At 49.8% G+C, this 11951-nt stretch overlaps 1 long non-coding RNA gene and 1 other non-coding gene across 2 annotated transcripts; one reads left to right on the plus strand and one right to left on the minus strand.

The window, feature by feature from the left end:
• Positions 1 to 595: 595 nt before the first annotated feature.
• Positions 596 to 10738, minus strand: LOC119565846. Its single transcript, XR_005224892.2, has 4 exons — positions 9990 to 10738; positions 6750 to 6820; positions 3643 to 3830; positions 596 to 655 (listed from the first exon to the last, which is right to left on the minus strand). It is a non-coding gene; the product is annotated as an uncharacterized LOC119565846 (long non-coding RNA).
• Positions 10739 to 11551: 813 nt separating this feature from the next.
• TRNAI-UAU lies at positions 11552 to 11645 on the plus strand. Its single transcript has 2 exons — positions 11552 to 11589; positions 11610 to 11645. It is a non-coding gene; the product is annotated as a tRNA-Ile (tRNA).
• Positions 11646 to 11951: the final 306 nt, after the last annotated feature.

Consider the following 11951-nt stretch of genomic DNA (forward strand, 5'->3'; position numbering starts at 1 on the left):
AAATTCATTTATTGAAAAGAAACACAACTGCTTGGGAAACAGAAAGGGCAAGGGGGTGGGGTGGGGAACGATACAATCACAGATTTGCATATGTCCGTTATGATACTCAGCCTTCCTGTCTGGAGTGCTGTGCAATGAGTGCTTCACTTCAGGATGGCTATACTGCATGGTGATGGGGGTTGAGTGCAGTTGGTAAGGGTCGTAGTTTTCAGGGCTGGGTGGTGAAGCTCCAGCTGTTGGAGGCAGCTGGTGGCGGTAAGAACCCGGATGTTGGGGAAAGTAGGTTGGAGGTGACATGGGGGCACAAAGGAAAGAGTTTTGGGACAAGGGCTGCAGGGAGGTGCGGGCGCGGCAGTGCTCCGCCTCCATGGCTACGAGCGCCTGGATAGAGTCCGCTTGGCGCTCCATTATGCTTATCAGCCGATCCGTGCTTTGCTGCCAGAGCACCACGCTTTTGTGCCGGCACTCCTCATTCTGCTGGTGGACCCTCCTTTCACTCTCCCACCACTCCTGCACTTTTCGATTTTCATTACTTGAATGCTGCATCACTTCATGCAACATGTCTTTCTTGCTTCTGCGTGGGCTCTTTCTGATTCTTTGGAATCTTTCGGCTGGTGATAACACGGACGGCTGAGATCTCAAGGATGGCTGAGATCTGTAAAGGCAAAATGCAACACTTAACAGAGGCAGCATTGTTCACACCAGACAGAGCAATGATTCCCCCATACTTAAGGGCAAGCACAGTCTACACAATAGCATAATTTGCCCATCCCAAAGCGAGCGCACATAACCCACGGGAGCCCCAAAATGGTGAGTAAGCACAGGGTCAAGCGTGACTGATAGTTTCACGGCTGTACTGTCCTCTGGGTTTCTGTGCCTGGGGGAGAGCTAACAGCGGCAGGGGGCCCCTATACTGAACACTGTCCCCACATTTTCCACAGGAGTTCGTCCTGGAAGATATCTCGCTACTGAGGGTGACCTGGGAAGCAAGGGATTCCGGGGTGTCTTCCTCCGCCTCAGCACCCTCGCTCCCGCTTTCCTCCTCCTCCCACCTTGTTGAACTGGGCTCTGAAGTGTCCATGGTGGTACTCAGAGTGGAGGTGGGGTTGCCCCCAAGTATCGCATCCAGCTCTTTGTAGAAACAGCAGGTCGCGGGAGCAGCACCGGAACAGCTGTTTGCCTCATGGTTTTTGTGGTAGGCATTCCGCAGCTCCTTCACTTTAACCCTGCACTGCAGTGCGTCCCAGTCTTGGCCCCTTTCCATCATGTCCCTTGATATCTGCCCGAAGGTATCGTAATTCCTGCAGCTGGAGCGCAGCTGGGACGGGACAGCTTCCTCCACTCAAACACTGATGAGGTTCAGCACTTCGCCATTGCTCCATACTGGGGCTCGCCTGGCGCGTGGAGGCATGGTCTCCTGGAAAGATTCGCTGAGAGCACTCCACGCCTGGCTGAGCAAACAGGAAGAGGATTTTCAAAATTCCCAGAGAATTTAAAGGGCGGGTCTGACGGTTGGTCACCTGAGGGCAGGGCAGTAGAGTTCAAAGTGACGACCAGAGTGGCTAGAACAGACATTGTGGGAGACTGCTAGAGGCTGATCAGAGCGCACTAACAGACCAGGGCGTCCACACTGGCGCCGTGGTGCTCCAGCGAGGGCGCAGCAACCGTTATTCCACTTGCTGAGGTGGAGTACCAGCAGCGCTGTAGCCGCGGAGTCAGAGCGCCCTACGTGCCTTGCCCGTGTGGACGGGTAGTGAGCTAGTGCGCCCGGGGCTCCTTTAATGCGCTGTAACTCGCAAGCGTACCCAAGCCCTAAGGTGTGACTTTAAACCAATACAGTTACACCAGAATATCTCCCTGTGTGGACACTCTTATTCCAGTCTAAGAGTGTCTTTTTCCAGTTTAGTTTATGTCTCTTTAAATGGTTTAGTCTATACCAAAACAAAACAAAGGCCACCCAAAATAAGAGTTTCCGCACAAGTATTTATACTGGTACATATCAGTTTAATTATACTGGTATAACTGGCAAAACTTTCACGTGCTTTTAAAAAAATGTTGACTAATTTTTCACATGACCTGTCTGTCGCTGGAATGCCCCTAGAGAGGTGTCGTGCAGGGGACCGAAAAAGAAGGCCGAGCATTTGAAATAGTAACATTTATTAGACCTTGCAGTACAATGTTCCGCTGCAACCTGCTGGCATGTGGTACGATCAGAAAGAGACAGATCTTCCATTCAAACTACACTTTAACTCAGGGAAGGTGCACTGGGCTAGGAAACAGGACAGCATTTTTACAGTAATCTCTTCTGTGACCATGTTTTTGTGTACTTTATAGCCTTATTATTGGCCAAAATCTCATCTCTCTCCTTTAGGGCAGGCAACTATCATTCCTTCCACATAAGAAAACAGAGAGGTTGCACAAGGTCTCTTCCAACATAGCTGGAAACAGAACCTAGGTCTCTAAAGTGACAGAGCCAAAACTCTTCCAATTAGCCACATACCTTTTCAAAATAAATAGGCTAGATCTATGATTTTGGCTATGCTGTCTGTAACCATTGTTCTAATCACACTAGTCCACTTACAAAAATCTTCATGACAAGGACTTAAGACTGCTATTGCACAACAGTACCTTCTGCCAGCTTCCTCAATGGTGGGATTTTCCAACCCCCAATCAAACATTAGAAAATCAAGAACCTCGATTGGATAGGGATCAATCTGCTAACATAGCCCAACAGATGAACTGGTGGGGTGCTGGCACAGTTCACTGAATCCAAACCAGAGAGCAGGAAATGTTTCTCCTTTTGCACCTGTCTCTGACTTGTGGGAAGAAACTAGGTTAGCACGGGGGACTTCCGATTGGGAGACAGACGGGGGAGGTCTCACGTAGCCAGGAGTAAATCATCCTTGGAGATTTTGAAAAATTATAGATACTTTTCTAACACGAAGTTTTGTACCCAACTAGGGGTGACTCTATTGTGGGCCTCCTTGTGGTGGGTAAAGATGAACTGATCACAGGACTGGATGTTTGTGGTTGCTCTGGGGCCACTGATCATGACTTTACTGTATTCAGTAAGGACCAGTAAGGTGGTTTTGCAACAAATTGATAAATTAAACAGCATGGTATTCACCCAAGAGTTCTGAAGAAATGCAAATGTGAAATTGCAGTACTACTAACTAACCATAGTATGTTGAGGAAAAGTGAACATGGTTTTTCTAAAGCAGATGGTGGGGGAGCTGAGGGCCTCCCACTGGGCTCTGACCCAGGCCACTCTGAGGGCAACACAAGGGTGTGACACTTCCTACCACCCCGCTATTGTCCAAAGTGCTCAGTTTATCACAGGAAGCTCTGAAGAGTGTCAACTCACTGCTTGGCACCTCTTCACGGCCAGGCGTGGCATGGCAACTCTCTCCCTCTTGGGGTGGCAGCTGCCTGTGTAATGCTGACAGATCTCAGTCGTTGGTGGGCGGGCTCGAACCATGGACCTCTGGAGCTTAGTGCATGAGCCTCTACAGCATGAGCTAAAAGCCAACTGCCTGTTAGCTAAGGCTGTAGAGCAGACTCATTTTATCTCTCTCTCTAAGTGGTCTCGGTGCCACTAGATGGGACACACCACCACACCCAGAAGGTGTGTGGATTACCTACTTCCCCTAGCTGAGGAAGCGCATCTTGAGCTTCAGAGACTCCCCAGTTGAAATCCTGGACGACCCCTGTAACGCTGCGGCCTCTGGCGGGACACTACTGAGAGTATCAGTTCAGGACAAATTGCTTGGAGCAGGGCAGTCACAGTTCAGTTAAGGTTTCCCCACATACGCCTGAAATTAATGTTAGCACTACAAGACAAAACAAATCACAAACTTAGGGAAAACCAGGAAATGCACAGTTAAGTTGCTGCTTTATATACCTGTTAAGAACTGGGAACATCTCAGTACCTAACCCTTCCTAACAAGAAGTGTCATTTTTCCTGTGTCCAACATAACTCCAAGCCAGGACTCCCTGATGGATATGTCTAGATTAAAGTTTGTGGGCCTGCTTTAGTTTGAGTTAATTGATTGCCAACTAACTTGATAAGTAGTAGTACCACAAGTCTAAAGTCTCATCTAGATGCTCCACAAACATTTGGTCCAGGACACAATGCTATGTCAACATTGTGAATAGGTGTAATCACTAATCAGCATAGCTCTACTGGCAAAGCCCCTACTGGAGATGCAGTTATACTGGCAAAACTGGGCTTTTGCTGGTATTGTGTGTTTCTCTTGGGGGCGGAGGGAGGGAGGAGGGGAGAGAAGGTGGTAAGGGTGAAAGAGTAGCCCGGGGGGGAGAGGGAGGGGCTGAAATAAGCTATACTGGCAAAAGCACAGTTTTGCCCAGTATAAGCTGCATCTGCACTAGGAATGCTTTATTAGTATAGTACAGTGGTATAGATATACCAGCAAAGCACTCCTATTGTAGACATGGCCTAGGACTCAGTCTAGGGTAAGCCAACAGTCTTAGTATCCTGGTACAAACGTTTGTTATACCCCTGCATACATGTTGATGTCATGGAAACCAACAAATATTTCATTCAGCCTGAAGTAACACACCAACAAACATTTGTGGAGTGTTTGGACTAGCATTTACAATTACAGGAACTCCTCACTTAAAGTCGTCCCGGTTAACATTGTTTCGTTGTTACGTTGCTGATCAGTTCGGGAACATGCTCGTTTAAAGTTGTGCAATGCTCCCTTCTAACATCGTTTGGCAGCTGCCTGCTTTGTCCACTGCTTGCAGGAAGAGCAGCCCGGTGGAGATAGTTGGTGGGGGCTTGGAACTAGGGTGGACTGGCAGCCCCCCTAGCAGCTCCCTGCTCCCCTAAGTTCCCTGTGCAGCAGCTTCCCAGCAGGCTATCAATTGCTGGCAGTTCAGCTGTCCCTCTCCTCACTGCCATGTGCTGCTCCTGCCCGCTGCTCCAGAGCCTCCTGCTTGCTGTGGGGGGGGGGGGGGGCAGGGGGGAAGCAGGGGAGTGTCTCTGCTTGCTGATGTCAGAGTGTCTCCCTCCCCCCTGCTCCTGCACCCCGCTTACCCCATCTTCCATAGAGCAGGGGGACACACGACAGTCCCGGAGGCAGCAACTGAGGGGGGGGTCTCAGCTTGCTGATCTAATTAACAAGGCAGTGTACTTAAGACAGGGATCAATATACTTAAAGGGGAAATGCACCTCTCTCTCTCCCTCTCTCTCTCTCTCACACACACACACACACAGGGTGTGTGTCTCTGTCTGTTATGCTGTCTCCCCTCTCTTCATTCCTTCTGCCTTGTAGAGTGTGAGGCTACATTAACAACGAGTTAACCCTTGAGAGTTAGTTCATCATTTAGCAGTAAGGCATTCCCTGGGAAATATCCCACCCTCTGACTTCACCACCTCAACCAAGCTTCACAATCATTGCTGTGTACCAGTATTAAATTGTTTAAAACTTATACTCTGTGTGTGTGTGTGTGTGTGTGTGTATGTGTGCGCGCGCGCGCATATATAGTCTTTTGTCTGGAGAAAAAAATTTCCCTGGAACCTAACCCCCCCATTTACATTAATTCTTATGGGGAAATTGGATTCGCTTAACATCATTTCGCTTAAAGTCGCATTTTTCAGGAACATAACTACAACATTAAGTGACGAGTTCCTGTACATTAACTAACTCAGTTTAATTTGGAATCAGTTAACATGGGTTAAAACAGAATAAAAAATTCTAGTCTAGACAGCCCCACTGTAACCTATTGGCCTTCATATGAGGAGCAATTGAAACAGAGATTACACTGAATGCATGGAACTCCTTTTTTCCAGCTGCACAATAATAATTAAAGAGGCTAAGAATGCATTAGGGAATTTCCAACAATTAGTTTTCTGCAGTTCAGGCAAATATTCCCCAGTCCCAAAAGAATGATACAAGAAGGCTCTAGCTTTCCAAAACCACTTTTTGTGGAAATTAGTTAGTCAGCAGTGGCCACTTAGAAAAGGAATGCTCATCTTTAAGAGAATTTAAATTTGTCAGGAAAATTTTCTGCTCAATCTACTGTACTACAAAGAGGAATGGAAATACTGGCCACTTATAATCGGCAAATGAAGATTACTATCTTTATAGTATAAATATTACTAATTTAATGATGTGGGCTTTTTTTTCTCTAAATTTTGAAATATAAAAGCAGTCACTTTACCACTGTCTATGATATATGCATGTGGGAGGCACTGAAACCATCCAGTCCTATCTGTGCACTTAGAAGTCGGGCATATAGAATAACGATTTTATGGCTGCTATATAATAGTGACAAGCACCAAAAGGTCCTGTTTTTATGCTTTGATGTAACTCATCATGTCCTCACTTTATCAGGAGTACAAAGAGTCTTCAGCATAAGGTGTTCAGAGTATTGTACCTACAAAAACCGATTAAATTAACCACTTGCTATAATAGCTTCCATTTTTGGCTTCTCGTTCTGTAAAACTCAACAGTGGCTGCATAGGGGCACTGATGTGAAAATGGTTAATAACTTTGTAAATTAAGTCACCTACAATAATTAGCCAAACGGGGAGAAATAGAAACAATATATGCTGACAGGTAGCTTTATTTACTTGTTTGGAAACATGGGTATTTAAAAAGAGCAACACACAACCTTCTGCACACACATTTCTTGTTACAGAAAACTGCTAACATCATAGTGAGGCATGTGGAATTATTCAGAGGTCAGTTGCTCAGCAGCCATGAAAACGTCAGTTTCATTACCTTTATATGACAGACATAGGCTAAGTTTAATTGGCACCAGCAGATATTTGCATGTTAGTGATGCTCCATTCCTGTTATAGGAAGAGACAAATAAGAATAGTTCACTTTTTTCATCAACCATTAAACATTGCCAGCTTACTGCTCTGTTAGAGCTGAGACAGTTCTGTTGGCTTTGCCAGTTATATCATTAGAAAGCGCCTTCCTCATTACCGCTGTTGATGGGGGGAAGAAATGAAGAGTTTTGACATGTCACACCAGCCACTATTGCTACCACTAAGGAACAACAAGCAGGCAGAGCTCCATTTGCCTGGGAACCAATGAAGTATTTACACCTTAGCAAGTGGCAGACGTCAATTTAAAATAAAATAAAAGAGCAGATCTCCAACCATTTTGACATAGTGACTCAGAGTGACAGTTTCATACGACTTTCTCCAAGCAGCTGCCTCCTCTGCAACTTCCAATTCATTAGAGAGCTGGGGCCTTTTGAGACTTGTTTTCCTGTAGGCAAGGTGCTTCTAATTTGTGCACAATACAGCTGTTTGCTGTCAATAAAATGAGCATTACTAAAAATATATTCAAACTGAGTATTCCAGTGTTCTCTCTAATTTTTTACATTCATGTGCAGAATGAATTCTGTTATGTGCCCCAATATGAAGGTGATGCGTGGCAGAGGTGGGGCCAAGGGGTTCAGAGTGTGGGAGGGGGCTCAGGGCTGGGGTAGAGGGTTGGAGTGCGGGGGGGGGAGGGTGTTGAGGACTCTGGCTGGGGGTGTGGGCTCTGGAGTGGGGCCGAGGATGCGGGGATTGGGGTGCGGAAAGGGGCTCAGGGCTACGGCAGAGGATTGGTGTGTGTGGGAGGTGAGGGCTCTGGCTGGGGGTGCAGGCTCTGGGGTGGGGCTTGAGATGAGGGGATTAGGGTGTGGGGGGGGTGAGGGCTCTGGCTGGGGGTGCAGGCTCTGGGGTGGGGCCGGGGATGAGGAGTTTGGGGTGCAGGCTGCTCTGGGGCTGTGGCGGGGAGAGAGGACTCTCCCCAGCCCTCTCTCGCCACAACAGCTTGGGGCCGGGTGAGAGGCACCTCTCCCCGGCGATGGCAGCTTCGACTGGGCTGGGCCAGGGGAGGGGTGCCTCTCCCCACCTGCATGGCCTTTGATAGCCTGCTGCACACCTGCACAGCTTAGAGGGAATTCAGGTGTACTCTATTGGCAACAGCGAAAACAAGAAATTGCTGCAACTGACCTCTCACTGGTGGTGGGTGGGAATAAGATACCGAGCTTTTTGGCAAAGTTGTGATCAATACACCTTAGGCCAGGTCTACGCTACCAACTTGCATCGGTATAGCTACGTTGCTCAGGGGTCTGAAAAATCCACACCTCTGAGTAACACAATTATACCAATCTAATCCCCGATATAAACAGCGCTATATTGACGGTCGACGATTAAAATTAGATTAAAATTCTATCAGTTACACAGTTAAACGTTTATCCGGGGAACTAGTGGTGTGTGGGGGGGTCTGCAGCACCCCCACGTTTTATGTGGGGCTCCGCTGCTGCCCCCGCACCTGGAGATTCCCGCTGTTGCTGCTGCGTCCGGGGCTCTGCAGCCGCCCAGCATCTAGGCGCACCCGGGGTCCCGGCTGTTGGGACGGACCCTGGGCGCGGGGCCAACAGCCTGGAGGGGCCCCAGCCATGGGCCCAGGATTCTGGACAGCAGCAGAGCCCCAGCACTGGGCAGCAACTGGGATGCCGGGTGCACAAGGATGCCAGGAGTCAGCAGAGCTCCGGGCATGGGGGCTGGCAGCCGGAGGGACCCTGAGCAAGCAGGGCAGCAGCTGTGACCCTGGGCACAGAGTGGCAGCCAGGACCCTGTGTGGGGTTTAACTGTTAACGGAAACCGATAAGCATCATGCTTATCGGTTAACCAGTTAAACTCTTGCATCCCTAGTGTAGACCTTGCATCCCTAGTGTAGTCTCAGCCAAGAGGAGATGCTCAGAAGGAAATACAGTTATTTATCTTACCATTTTATTCTGCCACCCATCACTACCACATATTTGAGTGCCTTCCCCATAAAATTATCATCAGTATTAGGCTTTTAAATATTTTCTTATTTTATATAACTCCAGCAACTTCTGAGAATCTGTCTTGGAAGTTATTTTAAAATGTTTTATTTTTTCCAAAAAGGTGAAGTATGTCATTATTTCTGATCACACAAAGGTTTATGGGGGACAGAAAAGGAACATGAAATGGCAAGGCGTGTAAATGGGCATTATGAACTAGTTAGTCGTATCCTTCTCTTCCTCTGTCTTTCCTCACCCCACAAACAAGAGAAGCATAAATTAAAGCTGCCTTTGGGGAGTTGCGAGGTTGACCTGGTAACAGTGATTTCTTCATAAATTACTACTTTTGCAGAAAAGCCAGGAATCCAATTAACAAGAAGATTGGATTACTTTCTCACCCTCTGTGACTTTGTCTACACACATACATTCTTACACCTAGTGGCAATGTAGCTTCGGCAATTCTAACAATGGTGGATGTGCTAGTGTAGACAAGTCAGAGTCTCTGAGGAGGTTTAGATGACATGAGACAGTGATAAAAATGCCAAAGGCTACTTCATACCAGTGACAGAGCAATAATGGGAGAACTTCCTCAAATCCTTGGTGTAGATGAACCTGTGAGATATGGACAGACTTGCCCTGCTGCTGTACCTGTGTATCTCACAAATCTCATTAGCACTGAATTCATTAAAAATGTGAACTTGCTCTAGAAGTGCCTCAGACTACAAGATTCTTCTAAATCTCAGTGTAATGCATGCTTTCAGGACTGTAATAGGCAGAGTGAAGCAGGAAGTGATTACGGAGAGAACCACTATCTTTGGTTGTGAGGTTCGTTTTGTTTTTTAAATAAGCTTGCTCTGGACTGTGTGGTTAATTTAGTCTGTTTCATCATTTGTTTTGGTAAGAAAAACTAAATTCAGGCTTAAGGAGAATAATGTCAAATACATAAGCCACTTCAATGCTGCCCAAATGTTGGGCCAATAAACCTTAAGCCAGCAATGAAATATTTGATTTGCATATGTAGCAAAGAAATTCTTTGTTCAGAGCCCAATTCTTCTCTATTCTAGTCAATGGGAGCAGTAGCAGGTGCTTAGTCCCTTATATAAGACTGCAAAGAGAAAATAAAGTTAAAAAACCAACCAAAACCCCCCACTAATATATCCCCCCCTGCAAAAAAATCCACAACCAACCATCCAGGCAAACAGCAAGGCTATGGAAAGGACACAGTCCAGGAGTGCTCCTCAGCAGTAATGCCGACCTCACAGTGCCTACCTGCACCACGACACAAGTTTGCAAAGTTGTTTTAGGTGAAGAAGGGGGTGGGGGAACCCCCCAAAGTATAAAAACTGATTCTCTCTGACTGGGCCCGGGAAGCATTTAGCTCCCTGCCCTAAGGGGCGGCGGCTGCTGCTGGGAGGGAGATGAGGGAGATTTCAGAAGATTTCCTCTCGGGAAAAGAAAGTCACCCAAAGGCTGGTGTGCCAGAGCAGCCATCAGCGGAACCGAAGGGGCTGAGCGCCCGCCCTTCCCCTCGGAACCGCAGGCTGACGGCAGCCCCCCGCCGGGGACCAGCCGATGGGGCCACAGCGGAGGGGAACGGGGGCGCTGCAGAGCACAGCGAGCTGCCCAGGGGAGCGGGGCCGCTGGCGGGATCTAGGTCCCGGCTCGCTCCCCCGTGGAGCCGGAACTATGTCATAGCGGGCCCGCTGCTCTGCGCCCGGCTAGGCCCCGCACGGCACGGGAGCTTAGCCAGGGGCCCTACAGCGGGGTGCAGAGCTGCCAGGTGCCCGACACCCCGCGACTAAAGGGGGCAGCCGGGCACCTTGCTGCTCTAGCCCCCCGCAGCCTGGCACCGCGCTGCACCAGGCCCCTTGCACCGCTCCGCCCCGCAGCCGAGCCCCGTGGTGCACAGCACCAGCCCCGTTGCAGCGCCCCACAGCCGAGCACCGTGGTGCACCCCCCCCCCCGCGCCGCCTTACACCGCGCTACACAGCCCCCCATTGCAGCGCCCCGGAGCCAGGCACCGCGCTGCACCAGGCCCCTTGCACCGCTCCGCCCCGCAGCCGAGCCCCGTGGTGCACAGCACCAGCCCCCTTGCAGCGCCCCGCAGCCGAGCACCGTGGTGCACTCCCCCCTCCGCACCACCTTACACCGCGCTACAGAGCCCCCCCTTGCAGCGCCCCGGAGCCAGGCACCGCGCTGCACCAGGCCCCTTGCACCGCTCCGCCCCGCAGCCGAGCCTTGTGGTGCACAGCACCAGCCCCGTTGCAGCGCCCCGCAGCCGAGCCCCGTGGTGCACCCTCCCCCCCGCGCCGCCTTACACCGCGCTACAGCGCCCCCCCTTGCAGCCAGGCACCCCGGAGCCAGGCACCGCGCTGCACCAGGCCCCTTGCACCGCTCCGCCCCGCAGCCCCCTTGCAGCGCCCCCCAGCCGAGCACCGTGGTGCACCCCCCCCCCCGCACCACCTTACACCGCGCTACAGAGCCCCCCCTTGCAGCGCCCCGCAGCCAGGCACCGCGGGGAGCCGACACCGTGCTGCACGGAGCCCATTGCTTGGCTCTCCCGCCAGGCCCTGCTGCGCTCCCCGCTAGCACAGAGCCAGGCCCGCCTCTGCACCGCGCCGCCTCCTCCCGCCCCCCATCCACCCAGCAGTGTCCGCGCGGTAGTTTGGAGCATAAGACTGGTGAAAGGCACCACTCCCCACCCCCGGGTGCACCATTGATAAACCGTTCGGAAAGACATGGTGTCAGGGCTCCAGTGGCGCAATCGGTTAGCGCGCGGTACTTATACAGCAGTACACAGCAGAGCAATGCCGAGGTTGTGAGTTCGAGCCTCACCTGGAGCACATATTCTTTTGGGACACGCACCGCACGTTTTTCGTGTTTGGTGTTAAGAGTGTTTGCAGCTTTCGACTACTGCTTGCACTAGGAATAACTGCTGAGCCTGGCGACGGCTAAATTGTGCAGCCATTTTATGTGTGTGTAACATTGCATAATAGCACTCATCTATACACTGCATTATATAATAAACACAGGGCATGATAAAAGTGTTTCTGTCTCTGAATATATTTATATATACACAATTTTATGTGTGTATCTATAGAAATACACAAACTTTTCTATGTATTATATGTATGTGTACACATATACAT

This window comes from Chelonia mydas, chromosome 3 (assembly GCF_015237465.2).
Source record: "Chelonia mydas isolate rCheMyd1 chromosome 3, rCheMyd1.pri.v2, whole genome shotgun sequence".
In the NCBI taxonomy this organism is placed as follows: domain Eukaryota; kingdom Metazoa; phylum Chordata; order Testudines; family Cheloniidae; genus Chelonia; species Chelonia mydas.